Raw genomic sequence first — 24,038 nt, 5'->3', positions numbered from 1 at the left:
GTAGACAGGCCAACCAGGAGCGATGCCACATTGGATTTGGTACTGGGAAATGAACCCGGCCAGGTGTTAGATTTAGATGTAGGTGAGCACTTTGGTGATAGTGATCACAATTCGGTTAGGTTTACCTTAGCGATGGGCAGGGACAGGTATATACCGCAGGGCAAGAATTATAACTGGGGGAAAGGAAATTATGATGCGATTAGGCAAGATTTAGGATGCGTAGGATGGGGAAGGAAACTGCAGGGGATGGGAACAATTGAAATGTGGAGCTTATTCAAGGAGCAGCTACTGCGTGTCCTTGATAAGTATGTACCTGTGAGGCAGGGAGGAAGTTGTCGTGCGAGGGAGCCGTGGTTTACTAAAGAAGTTGAAGCGCTTGTCAAGAGGAAGAAGAAGGCTTATGTTAGGATGAGACGTGAAGGCTCAGTTAGGGCGCTTGAGAGCTACAAGCTAGCCAGGAAGGATCTAAAGGGAGAGCTAAGAAGAGCAAGGAGAGGACACGAGAAGTCATTGGTGGATCGGATCAGGGAAAACCCTAAGGCTTTCTATAGGTATATCAGGAATAAAAGAATGACTAGAGTTAGATTAGGGCCAATCAAGGATAGTAGTGGGAAGTTGTGTGTGGAATCAGAGGAGATAGGGGAAGTGTTAAATGAATATTTTGCGTCAGTATTTACAGTAGAGAAAGAAAATGTTGTTGAGAATACTGAGATTCAGGCTACGAGGCTAGATGGGATTGAGGTTCACAAGGAGGAGGTGTTAGCAATTTTGGAAAGTGTGAAAATAGATAAGTCCCCTGGGCCAGATGGGATTTATCCTAGGATTCTCTGGGAAGCTAGGGAGGAGATTGCAGAGCCTTTGTCCTTGATCTTTATGTCGTCATTGTCGACAGGAATAGTGCCGGAAGACTGGAGGATTGCAAATGTTGTCCCCTTGTTCAAGAAGGGGAGTAGAGACAGCCCTGGTAATTATAGACCTGTGAGCCTTACTTCGGTTGTGGGTAAAATGTTGGAAAAGGTTATAAGAGACAGGATTTATAATCATCTTGAAAAGAATAAGTACATTAGAGATAGTCAACACGGTTTTGTGACGGGTAGGTCGTGCCTCACAAACCTTATTGAGTTTTTCGAGAAGGTGACCAAACAGGTGGATGAGGGTAAAGCAGTGGATGTGGTGTATATGGATTTCAGTAAGGCGTTTGATAAGGTTCCCCACGGTAGGCTATTGCAGAAAATACGCAAGTATGGGGTTGAAGGTGATTTAGAGCTTTGGATCAGAAATTGGCGAGCTGAAAGAAGACAGAGGGTGGTGGTTGATGGCAAATGTTCATCCTGGAGTTTAGTTACTAGTGGTGTACTGCAAGGATCTGTTTTGGGGCCACTGCTGTTTGTCATTTTTATAAATGACCTGGAAGAGGGTGTAGAAGGGTGGGTTAGTAAATTTGCAGATGACACTAAGGTCGGTGGAGTTGTGGATAGTGCCGAAGGATGTTGTCGGGTACAGAGAGACATAGATAGGCTGCAGAGCTGGGCTGAGAGATGGCAAATGGAGTTTAATGCGGAAAAGTGTGAGGTGATTCACTTTGGAAGGAGTAACAGGAATGCAGAGTACTGGGCTAATGGGAGGATTCTTGGTACTGTAGATGAGCAGAGAGATCTTGGTGTCCAGGTGCATAAATCCCTGAAGGTTGCTAACCAGGTTAATAGGGCTGTTAAGAAGGCATATGGTGTGTTAGCTTTTATTAGTAGGGGGGTCGAGTTTCGGAGCCACGAGGTCATGCTGCAGCTGTACAAAACTCTGGTGAGACCGCACCTGGAGTATTGTGTGCAGTTCTGGTCACCGCATTATAGGAAGGATGTAGAAGCTATGGAAAGGGTGCAGAGGAGATTTACTAGGATGTTGCCTGGTATGGAGGGAAGGTCTTACGAGGAAAGGCTGAGGGACTTGAGGTTGTTTTCGTTGGAGAGAAGGAGGAGGAGAGGTGACTTAATAGAGACATATAAGATAATCAGAGGGTTAGATAGGGTGGATAGTGAGCGTCTTTTTCCTCGGATGGTGATGGCAAACACGAGGGGACATAGCTTCAAGTTGAGGGGTGATAGATATCGGACAGATGTGAGAGGTAGTTTCTTTACTCAGAGAGTAGTAAGGGCGTGGAACGCCCTGCCTGCAGCAGTAGTAGACTCGCCAACTTTAAGGGCATTTAAGTGGACATTGGATAGACACATGGATGAAAATGGAATAGTGTAGGTCAGATGGTTTCACAGGGCGGCGGAACATCGAGGGCCGAAGGGCCTGTACTGCGCTGTAATGTTCTAGATAAACAACACCAACAGCACCAACAGCAGGCGAAAGAACAGCAGCAGCAGCACCAACTGCCTTCTCCTCAGCCACAACACCTCCACAAGGCAGAGAGGATGATCGCAGAGATCCAGATGGAAGGAGGCGAGACACAAATTGTGGGTCTAAAGGCAGAAGATCAGCACTTTCTACATGTGTGAGCACTAGTGCCTCCAGGCAACCTGCTGAAACAAGAGACTTCCCAGTTTAGCAGGTTGGCATGCATTGCCAGTGGACGATAAGGGCCTGTCACTGGAGAGCCACCTGGCCATCCATCCAACCAACACCCCCCTCCACCCCTGGGTCTCCACCTCGCCACAATGTTGTGTGCTGTCTTCTCCTGCAAGGAGAGGAAACTGAGTTGTGAGTGTTCATAATTAGAATTAGAATTAGAATTAGAATTAGAATTAGAATATTACAGCGCAGTACAGGCCCTTCGGCCCTCGATGTTGCGCCGATCATCTGACCTACACTATTCCATTTACATCCATATGTCTATCCAATGACCACTTAAATGCCCTTAAAGTTGGCGAGTCTACTACTGTTGCAGGCAGGGCGTTCCACGCCCCTACTACTCTCTGCGTAAAGAAACTACCTCTGACATCTGTCCTATATCTTTCACCCCTCAACTTAAAGCTATGTCCCCTCGTGTTTGCCATCCTCATCCGAGGAAAAAGACTCTCACTATCCACCCTATCTAACCCTCTGATTATCTTGTATGTCTCTATTAAGTCACCTCTCCTCCTCCTTCTCTCTAACGAAAACAACCCCAAGTCCCTCAGCCTTTCCTCGTAAGACCTTCCTTCCATACCAGGCAACATCCTAGTAAATCTCCTCTGCACCCTTTCCAAAGCTTCGACATCCTTCCTATAATGCGGTGACCAGAACTGCACGCAATACTCCAGGTGCGGCCTCACCAGAGTTTTGTACAGCTGCATCATGACCCCGTGGCTCTGAAACTCGATCCCCCTACTAATAAAGGCTAACACACCATATGCCTTCTTAACAGCCCTATTAACCTGGGTAGCAACTTTCAGGGATTTATGTACCTGGATACCAAGATCTCTCTGCTCATCTACACTACCAAGAATCTTCCCATTAGCCCAGTACTCTGCATTGCTGTTACTCCTTCCAAAGTGAATCACCTCACACTTTTCCGCATTAAACTCCATTTGCCATCTCTCAGCCTAGCTCTGCAGCCTATCTATGTCCCTCTGTACCCTACAACACCCTTCGACACTATCCACAACTCCACCGACCTTCGTGTCATCCGCAAATTTACTAACCCACCCTTCTACACCCTCATCCAGGTCGTTTATAAAAATGACAAACAGCAGTGGCCCCAAAACAGAACCTTGCGGTACACCACTAGTAACTAAACTCCAGGATGAACATTTGCCATCAACCACCACCCTCTGTCTTCTTTCAGCTAGCCAATTTCTGATCCAAAGCTCTAAATCACCTTCAACCCCATACTTGCGTATTTTCTGCAATAGCCTACCGTGGGGAACCTTATCAAACGCCTTACTGAAATCCATATACACCACATCCACGGCTTTACCCTCATCCACCTGTTTGGTCACCTTCTCGAAAAACTCAATAAGGTTTGTGAGGCACGACCTACCTTTCACAAAACCGTGCTGACTATCGCAAATGAACTTATTCTTTTCAAGATGATTATAAATCCTGTCTCTTATAACCTTTTCCAACATTTTACCCACAACCGAAGTAAGGCTCACAGGTCTATAATTACCAGGGCTGTCTCTACTCCCCTTCTTGAACAAGGGGACAACATTTGCTATCCTCCAGTCCTCCGGCACTACTCCTGTCGACAATGACGACTTAAAGATCAACAACAACGGCTCTGCAATCTCCTCCCTGGCTTCCCAGAGAATCCTAGGATAAATCCCATCTGGCCCAGGGGACTTATCTATTTTCACTCTTTCCAAAATTGCTAACACCTCCTCCTTGTGAATCTCAATCCCATCTAGCCTAGTAGGCTGTATCTCAGTAATCTCCTCGGCAACATTTTCTTTCTCTACTGTAAATACTGACGAAAAATATTCATTTAACGCTTCCCCTATCTCCTCTGATTCCGCACACAACTTCCCACTACTATCCTTGATTGGCCCTGTTCTAACTCTTATCATTCGTTTATTCCTGATATACCTATAGAAAGCCTTAGGGTTTTCTTTGATCCTATCCGCCAATGACTTCTCGTGTCCTCTCCTTGCTCTTCTTAGCCCTCCCTTTAGATCCTTCCTGGCTAGCTTGTAACTCTCAAGCGCCCTAACTGAGCCTTCACGTCTCATCCTAACATAAGCCGCCCTCTTCCTCTTGACAAGCGCTTCAACTTCTTGAGTAAACCACGGCTCCCTTGCTCGACAACTTCCTCCCTGCCTGACAGGTACATACTTATCAAGGACACGCATTAGCTGCTCCTTGAATAAGCTCCACATTTCGTTTGTGCCCATCCCCTGCAGTTTCCTTCCCCATCCTACACATCCTAAATCTTGCCTAATCGCGTCATAATTTCCTTTCCCCCAGCTATAATTCTTGCCCTGCGGTATATACCTGTCCCTGCCCATCGCTAAGGTAAACCTAACCGAATTGTGATCACTATCGCCAAAGTGCTCACCTACATCTAAATCAAACACCTGGCCGGGTTTGAATGGATAGCAAGGAAGGGCAACATTTGTGGAGGGTGACTGTGAAGCATGGGTGTTAAAGGGCAATAGGATAATGGTGTGTGTGAGTGTTGGCTGTTCAGATGGGAATGTGACTTGCCTGCAGAGAGAGGATGAGTGCAGGCTCAAGGGGTGTTGACCTGAGGAGTGCTGGGCAGGAGAATGCTGGGAATGTCAAAGCGTGGGTCTTGGCACCTGAAAATGTTATGCCACTTATCTGTCATGCCCTCCTGTGGTCCTTGATCCTCGGTGCACTGTCTCCAGGTTGGAGGGAGCGCAACTGCTACTGACCTTGTTGGCCACTTCCATCCACACCTGCTTGGTTGTAGAGGTTGTCCTCATACTCCCAACCTTGGGAGCGATCACCTCACGCAACCCCTCTGATCCTGCACAGCAGGACTTCCAGCTAAGAGTGAGAGACCCAGGGAGCAGCTTTCCCAGGTCTCCTCTCTATTCCTGTGGTTGCTGAGGCCTCAAAATTCCGAGTGCTGGTGAGCTCTTGTAACCCATGTTGCAGTCCTTTTAATTAGAAATCCTTCTTTTGACAGAATGGACATGTCATCCCACCCACCCTCCATGATTGGTTGGGGAACCTTGATGTAGGATGCTAATGCCATCATTCAGTTAAAGAGCCTCGGCAAAGCTTACTCTTTCACAATTCAGATTCCCAATCCATGACTGGTTCTGCCATTTGGTCAGGAATTAAGTTGGAAAAATTGTACACTGAACATCTGTATAAAATGCAGTCTTCATCAAAAGTCACTTTCCATATGTTGGGCCTTTCTCTTATTGCCTATATGCTCAGAATCTACATAGATCATCTTTTCTCATAATGTGTCAGGGCACAGTTTAGATGACACCTCCCCTTTCTGCATGCATTGTCACTGCTTCTGCTCAGCCTTCTCCTGCAGAGATGGAAATAGGTATATATTGAAATAAAGAAAAGGGAGACGATGTCTCCTATGTTTCTCCAACTACTGTGCCTGGGTACAGTTCTAAAGTTTGAGATAATCTGAGCTGTCGGATTCCCTGTTCAGAATCAGTGGGGGGGAGGAGTTGGGTGAGGGGGGCCCCATAGATCCAGCCAGACTCAGAAACAGCAGCCCCAGACCTTGCACAGCCCTGTTCAAAGCAGAGGATCTGAGTGCAAGAGTTATCAAAAACTTCTTGGTACCCCTCCAAGTGAACACAGATCCGTCAAAAGTAAAGGAAATTAGGTTAAAGGTTCTATTAGGACCTTCCTGCCTCACTTTCATTGCTGTATCATCTCCTGCACCAGCTATAGACACTGTGTCTCAATCACCATTGCCACCACCCATGCCCCACCCCCTGCCCACAAACACATAATGGGTCTTGGCATTGTAGGCCTTCATCTCCTTTCCTTCTTTGAACGTTGGAACAGAACCCCATCCACATTTTTTTTATTTTTGTGTGGGATGTGGGCGTCGCTGGCTAGGCCAACATTTATTGCCCATCCCTAATTGCCCTTGAACTGATTGGCTTGCTAGGCCAGTTCAGATGCAATGTGTGTCTAGACCAGCAGCCATCCTGAGTGAGTCTGAACATATAGGGAGGATTTTCCAACTATAGAAGGGATGTAAAATGTGCAGCAACAGATTGGCTGTCCATAATACACCCTAATATAGATGGGAATACTACTCTTATATTAAAATGATGCTAGTTAAAAATCCTCCAATGACCTGTGTCCCTGATAACTACCACCCCATCTCTAACCTCCCTACCCACCCCCAAAATAATTCAATGCACTATTGCCTTCCAGACCTGTGCCCATCTCCCTGCAAATCTGTTTAAATCTCTCCAATCCAGCTATCACATTTTCCACAACACCAAAACATCCCTAACTAAAGTCACAAATGATTTTTTCTATGTCTATGACAATAAAGCATTACTCTCTCCTCAACCTCTTTGCAGATTTAGGCACTGTCAATCGCACCTTTTCTCCATGATCCCACTCTGCCCTCACTTGGTTCCATTCTTGTCTATCCAGATGTGGCCAGTGCATCCCTAGTACTTTCTTCACACCACCATATTGTCATCGCTGTAGTTGTCAACCAAGTTTCTGTTGCACTTCTGGTGAAGTTACAACAGCAGAGTGCAGCAGCTCTGGTAAAATTCCCTTCCATTGTCTTTGTTCCTTGCCACAGACCCTTGCACTGACTCCATCCCCCTCCCTGTCCATTGTCTCAGGCCAAATCAGACTTGGCATATAGTTTGCCCTGATCTAATTTTGCTACTTCATATACTTCTATCACAAAAAGTAGCCAGCCAGCACTGCCATTAGGCCAGGCCAAGACAACGATTATGGGTTTGCACTCCCTTTATAGAACCTTGCCCACCATGAGCGTGTTTTGGAAATTCTGCCCCATGATTTAAATTCACCAGGAGCACAAACTCAGAAAATTAACCCTACAACTCACAGTACCTTTCAACTTCTCACCAAACTTTCGAAGTAGCAGCACAGCTAAACACAGAAGATACAATTAGCAAACTTAAGGAGGTAGCCCCAGGTTAATCACAGTGCACAGGTGAGGAGCTACAAGTGATGGCCGAGGAGCAGGAGCAGGAACCTACTCAGCTGCTCTGCATTTTGTGAAACGCTGCAGGTGCAATGAAATTGGGCAGTGATGTGATGGTCCTGTTGCTCTTCAGTGGAAAGGAGATGAAAATTATGGTTATGTAAACTGCTACATCAGCCATCTGTTTGATACTTGTCTCGCCAATACATTACAGCAGTGCTGGGTTGGAATGAGCTACAGGCAGAAAAGTTATAGTGGTTGTAACCTTGACTACCACTATCAGTGCTTTGCTATGTTGAAGGTTGGCTGTTGATGTCCTTGCAGTAGATTACAAACTTTGCAACTAGCTTCCAACTGACACAAAGACTCTGGAGACAGTTGGCAGATGTTCCAAAGCCTGGAAGAAGAATGGTGACATAATGGCAAGTACTGTCAGTGGGGTCTAGGAGCCTTCTGATCTCCCTAGTATGCCTTGTCATCCTTTACTACTTCATGAAATACCATATTGGAATACATCCAAACCAACTCACATAATAAATCTTACTTTTACTTGCTGACCACTACTTAGATGCCCTGTGACTCCCTGAGCCCTTGTGGAAGTTGGTATTGAAGAAATTCTTTTTCATGTTTCATCTATTTTCACTTGTACCTGTTCTGCTGTAAATGATTCGCTTACAATTTGCTTTCCAAGATTTAGCAGACAATAATAGGCCAACATTAAGTCTGAGAAGCTCATGGACTTCTTTGTCGCTGTTATGGACAGGTGGGAAATGATAGAGGTGGTTTCCCTTTTTCACCGCTCAACTGACAGAGAACAATGTATTTATTAGAAATGTGTTTTAACCCTTCAACGTTTTAAGGGGCAACAAACAGACAAATGACAGGTTTTGCCATAGGTTTAAAGAAAGATAAATGTTTATTATACAATACCCTAAAATATTTGCAACATCACCCACACTCACACGCACACAGAGACATACTCACACACAAGAAAAATATAGAGATTAGAAGTTAACATGCATTTAGGTCTTATGGTTTTTAGAAGAGTTCACTGTAAACCTTATGTTCTTCCCCGGGGGATGGGTTGCGGGGGGTGTTGAAGATTTAAAATCAGTGCAGGCCTGTTCTTCCTTCTTCCTGGTTCACTGAAGACAAAACTTGGAATGTTTCAGGAGGGTGAATATGTTGCTGCAGACTTCATTTTGTTGTATCTCGGTCATAGTTCAATGTCAAAAACTCTGGTACAATTCCTCAGGTAGGGAGTCTCAAAGCCACTTCTGATCTCTACCTACAGATAGTTTAATGATGGTGTTCTAGTCAGGGACCTTCTTCTTCTGCTAGAGCAGATGGAATCTCTCTCTCTCTGGCTCTCTGTCTTTGCATAGCATATACTTGTTAAAAGCTCCTTATCCAACCAACCCCTTGTTTATATCATGTGACATGGTTTCTCTTTACAATTGTCCTCATAAATGGTGTCTGATGGTGGGGCCATTGTCAGACAATGGGGTTTGGGTGTCACCCATCTTCATTCCATTTTGATAAAATGGAGTTTGTTCACACCCATTCACTTGAGTTTAAATTTGGAGATGGCATGTCTGCCATGCCATTGTTTACTCAATTTGTTGAAGAGAGGTAGACATTAACAGAATGGACTATTTACATTTTAATGCCTTCCATAAGGCTAGTCCAACATGGAGATTGGCTCAGGGCTCTTGTAGTTTCCATTAGCATTGGCAGTACAGGGTGAGGTCACCTGTCCTCTCGACTCCATCTTGTTTTTCAGGAAAAGTGTCAGTTTTTGGGTTTGTTTTATAAGCTCATTATATAGTTGATAATATCTCCATATGTGAGCATGACAGTCACTAAGATCAACATCAGCTGCCTCTGTTGCATCCATCCCTTCCACTAGCCCACTTTGCCAAACTTCCTATAATGCTCCCCCTTTCCCTAGCCCTGAACTCACATTTTTCTCTAGTTTCTCTCCTGTCTCCCCTCATGCCCTCTCTGAACTTATCTTGCCAAAGAGACCCACCTCCCGTTCCCTCAATCCTATTCCCGTCCTGGTCTCCATATTAGCTGATATTGTAAATGGTTCTCTCTCTTCAAGGGTTGTCCCTCCCTAGATCAGCTGTCATTGCCCCCTTCTCAAAAAAAACAACCCTTAACCCCACCAGCCTTGTAAACTATTGTTCCATGTCAAACGTCCCTTTCCTCTCCGAAGTGCTTGAATGTGTTGTCACCTCCCAAATCCATTCTCATCTTTCCCGGAACTCTCTGTTTGAATCCCTCCAATTGAGTTTCTTCCACTGGCACAGTACCAAAACAGCTCTTATCAAAGTTACAAATGACATCCTATGTGACTGTGACAAAGGTAAACTATCCCTCCTCGTCCTTCCTGATCTGTCTGCAGCCTTTGACCACACCATCCTCCTCCAATGCCTCTCTACTGTCATCTAGCTTGATGGGACTGCTCTCGCCTGGTTCCATTCTTATCTATATCATCATAGCCGGAGAATCACTTGCAATGGCTTCTCTTCCTGTTCCCGCACCATTACCTCTGGTGTCCCCCAAGGATCTATCCTTGGCCGCCTCTTATTTCTCATCTACATGCTGTCCCTTGGCGACATCATCTGAAAGCACAGCATTAGTTTTCACAAGTATTCTGATGACACCCAGCTCTACTTCACCACCACTTCCCTCAACTCCTCCACTGTTGCTAAATTATCAGACTGCTTATCTGACATCCAGTACTGGTTGGGAAAAAATTTCCTCCAATGAAACATTGTGAAGACTGAAGCCATTGTTTTTGGTCCCTGCTCCAAAGTCCATTCCCTAGCTACCAACTCCATTCTTCTCCCTGGCAACAATCTGTGATTAAACCAGTCTGTTCACAACCTGGTGTCACATTTGACCCTGAGATGAGCTACCAACCTCATATTTGTGCCATCACTAAAACTGCCTATTTCCAGCTCTGTAACATCACCTGACTTCACCCCTCCCTCAGCTCATTTGCTGCTGAAACCCTCATTCATGTCTTTGTTATCTCTAATCTTGACTAATCCAATGCACTCCCGGCTGGTCTCCCACATTCTACTCTCTGTAAACTTGAGGCCATCCAAATTTCTGCTGCCCGTGTCTTAACTCACACCAAGTCCCGTTCCTCTATCACCCCTGTGCTCACTAACCTACATTGTCTCCCGGTCAAGCAACATCTTGATTTAAAAATTCTCATTCTTGCTTACAAATCCCTCCAGGGCCTTACCCCTCTCTCTGTCTGTAATCTCCTCCAGCCCCACAACCCTCCGTTATATCTGCACTCCTCTCATTCTGGCCACTTGTGCATCCCTGATTTAATCAGTGCTACGACTTCAGTTGCCTAGGCTCCAGGCTATGTAGTACCCTTCCAACACCTCTCTGCCTCGCCACCTCACTTTCCTCCTTTAAGACACTCCTTAAAACCTACCTCTTTGACCAAATTTTTGGTCATCTGACCGAATATTTCCTTTTGTGGCTTGGTGTCATAATTTTGTTTTATAATGCTCCTGTAGAGCACTTTGCGACACTTTATCATGTTAAAGGTGCAATATAAATATAAGTTGTTGTTATTAATTTCAGGATGTTTAAAACTAAATTTATAGTAACAAGAAAACAAAAATTAGTCGCTCGGTAGTACAGAACTTGAGAATTGCTGAAAAGGAAACATGCTATCAAAGGTTTTCATTTTGCACTCATCAGGACAGATGCAAGAATGCCAAATTTCAAAGAGAGCAACAATTTAAATGAGAATAGGGTGCTGACTGTTTGGCAAATCGACTCTGATTGGTCGAGGCATTGCCATGGGGAATGGAAATTTTAAATACTAACAATCAATTTAAGGTTATCAGTCGGACTTGCAATGTGGCTCATTTACGCTTGCTAGAAGCTACATATATTCATACACAGGCACCTGTCCACTGCAGGCAAAAGGAACATGTTCACGTGTCATGGGGGACAATAGTTCCTTGGTGCATTCTCCACGGCAACGCCTCGACCAATCAGAATCGACGTACCAAACAATCAGCACCCTTTTCTCTTGCAGTATAAATTGTTGCTCGCTTTGAAATTTGGCATTCATGTGCCTGTCCCTGATGAGTGCAAGACGAAAACCTTCAACAGCATGTCTCTTTTATTCAGTAAAACAAAAATTGTTCTGCAAATGTCACTAATTCAGATTAATAATATTTTCAGAAATGTTAAATTAATTTTCTATTGAAAGCAATGCATTTCTGAAAAAGCACTATAAACATTGCAATAAGAAAAATAACTTACAAAGGCTGTTCCCCTTGAAAAATTCCATCACAGATAGAATGGATAACGTGATCCCAGCACATTGGTGCTGGATCAGTTACTTTTTGAGGGCTTCTGCACTTAGGCATCCTGCTGCCTCCGCACAATACAAGGTCAGTTCCAATAATAAATAGCCTGCATTTCCACTCCCACACTTCCTGCCCACCATATTGACAGTTTAGTAGGCCAGTTAGCACCTGAAAAATAAGCATTGCATGGCTGAATTGGAAGACCAAATTTATCATCATCTACTGTATGCTGCATAATTATGTTTTATTAAAGGGGACAACCAAGCAAGCAACTGAAGGATGAGCAGACCAATGGGACAGGAGACCCACAGGAAGAGGAGACACGTTTAGAGGTTTACAACATGCAGACTTGAGAGGAGCTTGAAACACAGTAATACATAATTTCTTCCAGGTATCTACTCCTACCTACCATCTTTCATCTAACTGGGCAGGAACTGGGGAGCATAAATTGGGAACAGATGTTCTCAGGGAAATGCACGACAGAAATGTGGAGGTTGTTTAGGGAGCACTTGCTGCGACTGCTGGATAGGTTTGTCCCGATGAGGCAGGGGAGGGATGGTAGGGTGAAGGAACCTTGGATGACAAGAGATGTGGAACAGCTAGTCAAGAGGAAGAAGGAAGCTTACTTAAGGTTGAGGAAGCAAGGATCAGACAGGGCTCTAGAGGGTTACAAAGTAGCCAGGAAGGAACTGAAGAATGGGCTTAGGAGAGCTTGAAGGGGACATGAAAAAGTCTTGGCGGGTAGGATTAAGGAAAATCCTAAGGCATTCTACACTTATGTGAGGAACAAGAGGATGGCCAGAGTGAGGGTAGGGCTGATCAGGGATAGTGGAGGGAACTTGTACCTGGAGTCGGAGGAGGTAGGGGAGGTCCTAAATGAATACTTTGCTTCAGTATTCACGAGTGAGAGGGACCTGGTCGTTTGTGAGGACAGCGTGGAACAGGCTGATATACTCGAACAGGTTGAGGTTAAGAGGGAGGATGTGCTGGAAATGTTGAATGATATGAGGACAGATAAGTCCCCGGGGCCAGACGGGATATACCCAAGGATATTACGGGAAGCGAGGGAAGAGATTGCTGCGCCTTTGGCGATGATCTTTGCGTCTTCACTGTCCACTGGAGTAGTACCGGATGATTGGAGGGTGGCAAATGTTGTTCCCTTGTTCAAGAAAGGGAATAGGGATAACCCTGGGAATTATAGACCAGTCAGTCTTACGTCGGTAGTGGGCAAATTATTGGAGAGGATTCTGAGAGACAGGATTTATGATTATTTGGAAAAGCATGGTTTGATCAGAGACAGTCAACATGGCTTTGTGAGGGGCAGGTCATGCCTCACAAGCCTTATTGAATTCTTTGAAGATGTGACAAAACACATTGATGAAGGAAGAGCAGTGGATGTGGTGTATATGGATTTTAGCAAGGCGTTTGATAAGGTTCCCCATGGTAGGCTCATTCAGAAAGTAAGGAGGCATGGGATTCAGGGAAAGTTGGCTGTCTGGATACAAAATTGGCTGGCCCATAGAAGTCAGAGGGTGGTAGTAGATGGAAAGTATTCAGCATGGAGCTCGGTGACCAGTGGTGTTCCACAAGGATCTGTTCTGGGAACTCTGCTCTTTGTGATTTTTATAAATGATTTGGATGAGGAAGTGGAAGGCTGGGTTAGCAAGTTTGCCGATGACACGAAGGTTGCTGGAGTTATGCATAGTGGGGAAGGCTGTTGTAGGTTGCAATGGGACATTGACAGGATGCAGAGCTGGGCTGAGAAGTGGCAGATGGAGTTCAACCTGGAAAAGTGTGAAGTGATTCATTTTGAAAGGTTGAATTTGAATGCGGAATACAGGCTTAAAGACAGGATTCTTGGCAGTGTGGAAAAACAGAGGGATCTTGGGGTCCATGTCCATAGATCGCTCAAAGTTGCCACCCAAATTGATAGGGTTGTTAAGAAGGCGTATGGTGTGTTGGCTTTCATTAACAGGGGGATTGAGTTTAAGAACCGCGAGGTTATGCTGCAGCTCTGTAAGGCCCTGGTTCGACCACACTTGGAATATTGTGTTCCGTTCTGGTCGCCTCATTATAGGAAGGATGTGGAAGCTTTAGAGAGGGTGCAGAGGAGATTTACCAGGATGCTGCCTGGACTGGAGGGCATGTCCTATGAAGAAAGATTGAGGGAGCTTGGGCTTTTCTCATTGGAGCGAAGAAGGATGAGAGGTGACTTGATAGAGGGGTACAAGATGATGAGAGGCATAGACAGAGTGGATAGCCAGAGACTTTTTCCCAGGGTGGAAAGGGCTATCACCAGGGGGCATAATTTTAAGGTGATTGGAGGAAGGTTTCGGGGAGATGTCAGAGGTAGGTTCTTTACACAGAGAGTGGTGGGTGCGTGGAATGCGCTGCCAGCGGTGGTAGTAGAAGCAGATACATTAGGGGCATTTAAGCGACTCTTGGATAGGTACATGGATGATAGTAGAATGAAGGGTAGTTAGTTAGTTTGATCTTAGAGTAGGTTAAAGGTTCGGCACAACATCGTGGGCCGAAGGGCCTGTACTGTGCTGTACTGTTCTATGTTCTATGTTCTAACTGTCATTTTTAATTCAATAGATCCTTCACAAATACTACATTCCTTGTTCGTATGTTTGGCATATTGCCCAACATTTTTGATATTAAATATTTGCCCCTAAACCATACCAAAAGATCAACCAATAAGTATGAACATTTATACAGTGCTTACACAAAACTGACTTTATCTTTTTTCTACATCAATGCTTCTCCCAGTTACATTTAAAGTGTTCTGGATCTACTTCTTAACCTTAAACTGTACTGATGTATCACTTCCCCCATCCCAACTGCACCCACCCCCGCCACATTCACAACCTGTTTCCATTCACAGGTCAACTGGACAATTTTAAATAAAGGAAAATGCTCCTAAAAAAAAAACAAAGCCAAAACAAAAAGTTTAAAAAGATAGTTTCCCTGTCACTTGCAAAGCCAGGCAATATAAACCTTTAAGGACTTAATTTCTGAAAACTAGGAAGTCAGTTTGGAAATGTGTCCAATTTATATAGATGTACAGTGATGATGTAGTGCAGAGGAGGGGAGGGAACCTTCAATGAGGCTCTTGCATTCCAGGAGCACGAGCTCTTGAACTCCCGCCATTGCTTGCTAAGAAAATAATGAGCAATGGGCTCCTGGGGCACAATGAATGTGCTCCAACACAACTCCAAATTTACCACCCACCCATGCCTTACATTTACATTAGCCACCGACACATCAGATCAGAAGGTCTCCTACAAATCAGCTAGTTGTCCCTACAGTACCTGGAGAGCTGATAGATATTGCCAGTCTACTATCAATATCTTCCAAGAAAGCTCAAACCCAAATGTCAGCTGAGTCTATGATTAAAAGACAGCTTTTCTAGTGTACATTGCAAGTTTCCAAGGTGTTGCTCCACTAAACTGCTATTTACTTTAGTTTTTAATAACATTTTCATTTGTAGTTTTACCGCATATAATTATAATAAACGACCTCCAATACAATCCCTCTGTCCTCTTGTAGTTAGATCGTACATTGCTAAAATATTTTTGTAGGACTGAGGGAAGATGGAAGAGAACTCTTTGCCCTAACTGAGCTAATTTAATTGAAAAGTTGGATTTAATTATCATTTTGGTCAGAATGGGTGTCAGAAATAATGCAGAAAGACAGTTTGACAGGATTCTGTACTAGATGCAAAGGAAAGCTTAATACTGCTACAAAACCTAATTTGGAATCATTTAATCATCCCAATATCTTGTATATAAGTTACACTAAAAGTTCCTTTCAATGGCCCAGTGTTGGCTCATTTCTCATGTTCTGCATTATCCAATTGGATGATTTAAATCAAATGAATTTGCAACTCTACAATTATTTGTGACAATTGTCATAATTCTTCATTTCCTGTATTAATGACTTTCTCTGTTACTACTTTTATTCTTTGTTGTGCAATGATTATGTCCATTTGTCTTATAGTAAAACCATTTTTATTTTTATTGTGCCATAAAAACATGCAAACTAAGTGACACTGTGAGGGAGGTATTTGATAAAGAAAAGAGTTATTATCATTTGTTGTCTTTTTTTATTCGTTCAGGGGATGTGGACATCGCTGGCTAGGTCAGCATTTATTGCCTATCCCTATTTGCCCTTGAGAAGGTGATGGTCAGTTGCCTTCTTGAACCGTTGCATTTCATGGGGTTTAGGTACACCCACAGTGCTGTTTAGGAAGGGAGTTCCAGGATTTTCACCCAGCGACAGTGAAGGAACGGCGATATAGTTGCAAGTCAGGATGGTGTGTGGCTTGGAGGGGAACCTGCAGGTGATGGTGTTCCCATGCATCCGCTGCCATTGGCCTTCTCGGTGGTAGAGGTCACAGGTTTGGAAGGTGCTGTCGAAGGAAGCATGGTGAGTTGCTGCAGTGCATCTTGTAGATGGTACACACTGCTGCCACTGTGCATTGGTGGTGAAGAGAGTGAATGTTGAAGGTGGTGGAAGGGGTGCCAATCAAGCAGGCTTCTTTGTCCTGGTTGAGCTTCTTGAGTGCTGTTGGAACTGCACTCATCCAGGAGGAGAATATTCCATCACACTCCTGACTTGTGCCTTGTGGGCAGTCATTGGGGACAGAGGAGGTGAGTTATTCACTGCAGAATTCCCAGACTGTGACCTGCTCTTGTAGCCACAGTATTTATGTAGTCGGTCCAGTTCAAGTTTCTGGTCAGTGCTAATCCCCCAGGATGTTGATAGTGGGGGATTCAGCGATGGTAATGCCACTGAACATCAAGGGGAGATGGTGAGATTGTCTCTTGTTTGAGAAGGTCATTGCCTGGCTCTTGTGTGGCACGAATGTTACTTGCCAATTATCAGCCCAAGCCAGGACGTTATCCAGGTGTGGCTGTACCTGGACACGGGCTGCTTCATTATCTGAGGAATCGCGAATGGTGCTAAACATTGTGTCACCATCAGCAACATCCCCACTTCTAACCTTATGATGAGGGAAGGTCATTGATGAAGCAGCTGAAGATGGTTGGGCCTAGGACACTACCCTGAGGCACTCCTGCAGTGATGTCCTGGGACTAGGATGATTGACCTCCAACAATCACAACCATCTTCCTTTGCGCTTGGTGTGACTCCAAGCAGTGGAGAGCTTTCCCCTGATTCCCATTGACTCCAATTTTGCTAGGGCTCCTTGATGCCATACTTGGTCAAATGCTGCCTTGATGTCAAGGGCAGTCACTCTCACCTCAACTCTGGACTTCAGCTCTTTTGTCCGCATTTGGACAAAGGCTGTAATGAGGTCAGGAGCTGAGTGGTCCTGGCGGAACCCAAACTGAGCATCAGTGAGCAGGTTATTGCTGAGCAAGTGCCACTTGATAGCACTGTTGGCGACCCTTTCCATCACTTTGCTGATGATCGAGAGTAGACTGATAGGGTGATAATTGGCTGGGTTGGATTTGTCCTGCTTTTTGTGCACAGGACATAATTGGGCAATTTTCCACATTGTTGGGTAGCTGCCAGTGTTGAAGCTGTATTGGAACAGCTTGGCTAGGTGCATGGCTAGTTCTGGAGCACAAGTCTTCAGGACTATTGCTGGAATATTGTCAGGGCCCATAGCCTTTGCAGTATCCAGTGCCTTCAGTCGTTTCTTGGCATCAGGTGGAGTGAATCAGATTGGCTAAAGATTGGCATCTGTGATAATGGGGACGGCAGGAGGAGGCCAAGATGGGTCTTCCACTTGGCACTTCTGGCTGAAGATGGATGCAAGTACATCAGCCTTGTTTTTACACTGATGTGCTGGCTTCCCAGTCATTGAGGATGGGGATATTTTTGGAGCCTCCTCCACCTGTTAGTTGTTTAATTGTCCACCACCATTCATGACTGGATGCGGCAGGACTGCAGAGCTTAGGTCTGATCCATTGGTTGTGGGATTGCTTAGCTCTGTCTATTGCATGCTACATCCGCTGTTTGACATGTAGGTCGTCCTATGTTGTAGCTTCACCAGGCTGACACATCATTTTTAAGTATGCCTGGTGCTGTTCCTGGTATTCTCTTCATTGAACCAGGGTTGGTCCCCTTGCTTAATGGTAATGGTAGAGTGGGGGATATGCCAGGCCATGAGGTTACAAATTGTGGTTGAATACAATTCTGCTGCTGCTGATGGCCCACAGTGCTTCATGGATGCCCAGTTCTGAGTTGTTACATCTGTTTGAAACCTATCCCATTTAGCACAGTGGTAGTGCCACACAAAACGATGGAGGGTATCCTCAATGTGAAGATGGGACTTTGTCTCCACAAGGACTGTGGGGTGGTCACTCCTACCAGATGCATCTGCAACAGGTAGATTGGTGAGGATGAGATCAAGTAGGTTTTTCCCTCTTGTTGACTCCTTCACCACCTGCCGCAGACCCAGTCTAGCAGCTATGTCAACAAAGAACAAAGAAGAAAGAACAGTACAGCACAGGAACCGGCCATTCGGCCCTCTAAGCCTGCGCCGATCTTGATGCCTGTCTAAACTAATACCTTCTGCACTTCTGGGGACCATATCCCTCTATTCCCATCCTATTCATGTATTTGTCAAGATGCCTCTTAAACGTCGCTATCGTACCAGCTTCCACCACCTCCCCCGGCAGCAAGTTCCAGGCACTCATCACCCTCTGTGTAAAGAACTTGCCTTGCACATCCCCTCTAAACTTTGCCCCTCGCACCTTAAACCTATGTCCCTAGTAACTGACTCTTCCACCCTGGGAAAAAGCTTCTGACGATCCACTCTGTCCATGCCACTCATAACTTTGTAAACCTCTATCATGTTGCCCCTCCACCTCCGTCGTTCCAGTGAAAACAATCCGCATTTATCCACCTTCTCCTCATAGCTAATGCCCTCCAGACAAGGCAACATCCTGGTAAACCTCTTCTGTACCCTCTCCAAAGCCTCCATGTCCTTCTGATAGTGTGGCGACCAGAATTGCACGCAATATTCTAAGTGTGGCCTAACTAAGGTTCTGTACAGCTGCAGCATGACTTGCCAATTTTTATACTCTATGCCCCAACCGATGAAGGCAAGCATGCCTTATGCCTTCTTGACTACCTTATTCACCTGCGTTGCCATTTTCAGTGACCTGTGGACCTGTACGTCCAGATCTCTCTGCCTGTCAATACTCCTAAGGGTTCTGCCATATACTGTATACTTCCCACCTGTATTAGATCTTCCAAAATTCCTTACCTCACTTTTGTCCAGATTAAACTCCATCTGCAATTTCTCCGCCCGACTCTCCAACCGATCTATATCCTGCTGTATCCTCTGACAATCCTCATCACTATCTGCAACTCCACCAACCTTTGTGTCGTCCGCAAACTTACTAGTCAGACCAGCTACATTTTCCTCCAAATCATTTATACATAATACAAACAGTAAAGGTCCCAGCACTGATCCCTGCGGAACACCACTAGTCACATCCCTCCATTCAGAAAAGCACCCTTCCACTGCTACCCTCTGTCTTCTGTGACCGAGCCAGTTCTGTATCCATCTTACCAGCTCACCTCTGATCCCGTGTGACTTCACCTTTTGTACCAGTCTGCCATGAGGGACCTTGTCAAAGGCTTTACTGAAGTCCATGTAGACAACATCCACTTCCCTTCCTTCATCAATAATCTTCGTCACTTCCTCAAAAAACTCGATCAAGTTAGTAAGACACGACCTCCCCTTCACAAAACCATGCTGCCTCTCGCTAATAAGTTCTTTGTTTCCAAATGGGAGTAAATCCTGTCCCAAAGAATCCTCTCTAATAATTTCCCTACCACTGACATAAGGCTCACCGGCCTATAATTTCCTGGATTATCCTTGCTACCCTTCTTAAACAAAGGAACAACATTGGCTATTCTCCAGTCCTCTGGGACCTCACCTGTAGCCAATGAGGATACAAAGATTTCTGTCAAGACCCCAGCAATTTCTTCCCTTGCCTCCCTCAGTATTCTGGGGTAGATCCCATCAGGCCCTGGAGACTTATCTACCTTAATGCTTTGCAAGAGGCCCAACACCTCCTCCTTTTTAATAACAACATGATCCAGACTATCTACACTCCCTTCCCTAGGCTCATCATCCACCAACTCCTTCTCCTTGGTGAATACTGATGCAAAGTACTCATTTAGTACCTCGCCCATTTCCTCTGGCTCCACGCATAGATTCCCTCCTCTGTCCTTGAGTGGGCCAACCCTTTCCCTGGTTACCCTCTTGCTCTATCTATACATATAAAAAGCCTTGGGATTCTCCTTCATCTTGTTTGCCAATGACTTTTCATGACCCCTCTTAGCCCTCCTGACTCCTTGCTTAAGTTCCTTCCTACTTTCTTTATATTCCTCAAGGGCTTCGTCTGTTCCCAGCCTTCTAGCCCTTACAAATGCTTCCTTTTTCTTTTTGACTAGGCTCACAATCTCCCTCGTTATCCAAGGTTCATGAAACTTGCCAAACTTATCCTTCTTCCTCACAGGAAGATGCCGGTCCTGGATTCTAATCAACTGACGTTTGCCTGACTTCCTGCCTTGGCCTTCATTTGGATTGCCCCTGCACCTCTCATGAGTTAATTGGTCGGCCGTCCCAAGATCGCATGCGGCCGTCGCACTGAATGCCTGACGGAAACAGTACCCACTTCCAGTGCTGTGAATGGGACCTATGGCCTTGCCACTAAATCCAGCACATATAGTCATCACCACACAGAAGAAGCCCATTCAGCCTATCGGGTTCATGCTGGCTCTCTGTCGAGCAATCGAATCAGTGTCATTCCCCCTACTTGATCCCCATAGTCCTGCAAGCTTATTTCCCTCAAGTGTCCATCCAATTTACTTTTGAAAGCACTTTAAAAGCAACTTAACGTGAAAAACACTGACTCAAAACAATTGAGAACTATTTATAAAATTTTTAGAAATAAGGAAAAAATGTCAAATAAAAAGTGGACAAAGAAGATGTTGTGAACAAAACAGCTTGAGTGCTGAACATGTAAATCACTGTTTTAGTGCCTCCATGCCCATTTAAATCACAGTAATCAGCAATTAGCCTCAAAATTGTGGACTAAAACCAAATGTTTAAACAAGCATATCTTATTAGCACAGCACCCACTTACTGCCTCCTTTCCCCCAAAACCCTATACAATTAGAAGGATATTAAAGTATTGAAGAAAATGCAGAAAAAATTTTCAAGGATGTTACAACAATTTTCAGGAAAGATTGAGAATGTTGGGCCACTTTTCTCTGGAAAAGACCTAGTAGAGGTCTTTTAAATTATTAAGGGATTCAATGAGGTGGATGTGTTTAAACTGTTTCAACGTGATGGTGAGTGCAGAATAAAGGAGCACAAATATAAAATAAAGAAAAGAAAATGCTGGAAGTAGTCAGCAGGTCAGGCAGCATTTTGTGAAGAAAGGATCAGGGTTAACGGCCCCAATACTGACCCGGTTGTCTGAGCAAAACGGCAAGTTTTGGATCGGAAACTGGAAGTTCGAGTATCCCCTCAATGCGTGTGTATTTTATTTTGGACAGGATCCCCACCCGGAAGTCAGCTTCATTGACAGTCTTGGCTTCCAGTTGGGTGGGGAGCACTCTGGAGCAGGCCACAGTTGCAGGTAAGGAGCCTGCAGCTGCTGGTTAGAGCATGGGGAGGTTCTGACCCTGGGCGGGGAGTCTGATCCCTGATTGGGGAGGGGAATTTGGAGCAGAAATTCCAGATGAGAGTGGGGGGTCTGATCCCAGAGAAGCAGGTAAGCTTGGGGTACTGCGGGGAAGAACTCTTGCTTCTCCTAGCTCAAAGCAGTGCCATAAAGGCATTTTCCCAAAAGCTTTCCTCAACCACCTTGAGCTGTCGGGTTTTCCGGGCCTTGAAGGCCAAACTGCTTCCTGGGAGTGCGTCTGTCCCTTGTCCCACCTCTGTTAAATCTGGAAGTAGGTGGGCTCAAGCCTGGTTGGGGTTTGGTTTGAAATTTTTAAAAATTTTAACATCTTATCTGACCACAAACCACCATTATTGGAGGTTAAAATTCACCCCAATCTTTTAGGTCATCAACCTTTCATCAGAATTGGGGAAAGTTAAGGATGTAACAGGTTTTAAGCAAGTACAGAGGCAGGGAAAGGGGTGCAGGTGGTGGTGGTGGTGGTTGGCGGGAGAAGAACTAAAGGGAAGGCTTGTGATAGGGTGGAATGCAGGAGAGATTAAGTGACAAAAGGGATGATGCTGCAAGGCAAAAGGTGGTGGTAATAGCAAAAATAAAGTAACAAAAGATGGGATTGGTGCAAGGAATGGAAGGACTTGTGGGGAGGGTGGGAAGAGGTAATTAAAATGGGTGGAGGCTTGTGCAGAGTATAAATCAGTTGGGCTAAAATGGCCTCTTCCTGTGCTTTATATTACTCTGAGCAGTTTGCTTTAGTACTGCTTTATATTAGACCTTGTAGGTGCTGCGTAAGATTCAATAAATACCTCGCTTCCCAGATAGGGTTGTCATCTGTCTAAAGCACAGCCTTCGTCCTGACAAAAATAAGAAAAAAATTCTATAGTGTGATATTTACTGCCTTCCTAAGCAGTCATGGAGTCTGTGATGGACACCATAGGATCATAGGAAATAGGAGTAGGAATAGGCCAATTGGCCCATCGAGCCTGCTCTGCCATTCAAACAAATCATGGCTGATCATCTACCTCTACACCATTTCCCCCCACTATCCCCATATCCCTTGATGTCGTTAGTATTCAGAAATCTATAAATTTCTGTCTTGAACATGCTCAATAATTGAACTGCGACAGCCCTCTGGGTTAGAGAATTCACCACCCTCTGTAAAGAAATGCTTCCTCATCTCAGTCTTAAATGGCCTGCCCCTTATTCTGAGACTGTGTCCCCTTGTTCTAGACTCACCAGCCAATGGAAACATCCTATCCACATCTACCCTGACATACCCTGTAAGAATTTTGTAAATTTTAATGAAATCACCTCTCATTCTTCGAAATTCTAGAGAATACAGGCCCAACTTCCTCAATCTCTCCTCATAAGACAATCCCATCATCCCAGGGATTAGTCTGGTGACTCTCTGTTGCACTCCCTCTATAGCAAGTATATCCTTCCTTAGATAAGGAGACCAAAACTGTACACAATATTACAGGTGCCGTCTCACAATCCCATTGCCTTCTTAATTGCTTGCTGTACCTGCATACTAGCTTTTTGTGACTCATGAACAAAGACACCCAGGTCTCTTTGGACATCTACACTTCCCAACCTCTCAGCACTTAAGAAATACTCTGCCCTTCTGTTTTTTCTACCAAAGTGTATCACTTCACACTTATTCACATTATATTCTTTGCTCGAGTCACTCTAAACAGGCTCCAGAAGCTGGCCGAGCACGTCTACCCTGAGGCACAGTGTGGCTTTGGTGCAGAGAGATCGACCATTGACATGCTGTTCTCCCTTCGTCAGATACAGAACAACAGATGCCCCTCTACACTGCTTTCATTGATCTCACCAAAGCCTTTGACCTCGTCAGCAGACGTGGTCTCTTCAGACTACTAGAAAAGATTGGATGTCCACCAAAGCTACTAAGTATCATCACCTCATTCCATGGCAATATGAAAGGCACAATTCAACATGGCGGCTCCTCATCAGACCCCTTTCCTATCCTGAGTGGCGTGAAACAGGGCTGTGTTCTCGCACCCACACTTTTTGGGATTTTCTTCTCCCTGCTGCTTTCACATGCGTTCAAGTCTTCTGAAGAAGGAATTTTCCTACACACAAGATCAGGGGGCATGTTGTTCAACCTTGCCCGTCTAAGAGCGAAGTCCAAAGTACGGAAAGTCCTCATCAGGGAACTCCTCTTTGCTGACGATGCTGCTTTAACATCTCACACTGAAGGGTGCCTGCAGAGTCTCATCGACAGGTTTGCGGCTGCCTGCAATGAATTTGGCCTAACCATCAGCCTCAAAAAAACGAACATCATGGGGCAGGATGTCAGAAATGCTCCATCCATCAATATTGGCGACCACGCTCTGGAAGTGGTTCAAGAGTTCACCTACCTAGGCTCAACTATCACCAGTAACCTGTCTCTAGATGCAGAAATCAACAAGCGCATGG

This window comes from Heterodontus francisci, chromosome 4, assembly GCF_036365525.1.
Source record: "Heterodontus francisci isolate sHetFra1 chromosome 4, sHetFra1.hap1, whole genome shotgun sequence".
Lineage (NCBI taxonomy): Eukaryota > Metazoa > Chordata > Chondrichthyes > Heterodontiformes > Heterodontidae > Heterodontus > Heterodontus francisci.
This window is presented reverse-complemented; position numbering follows the sequence as displayed.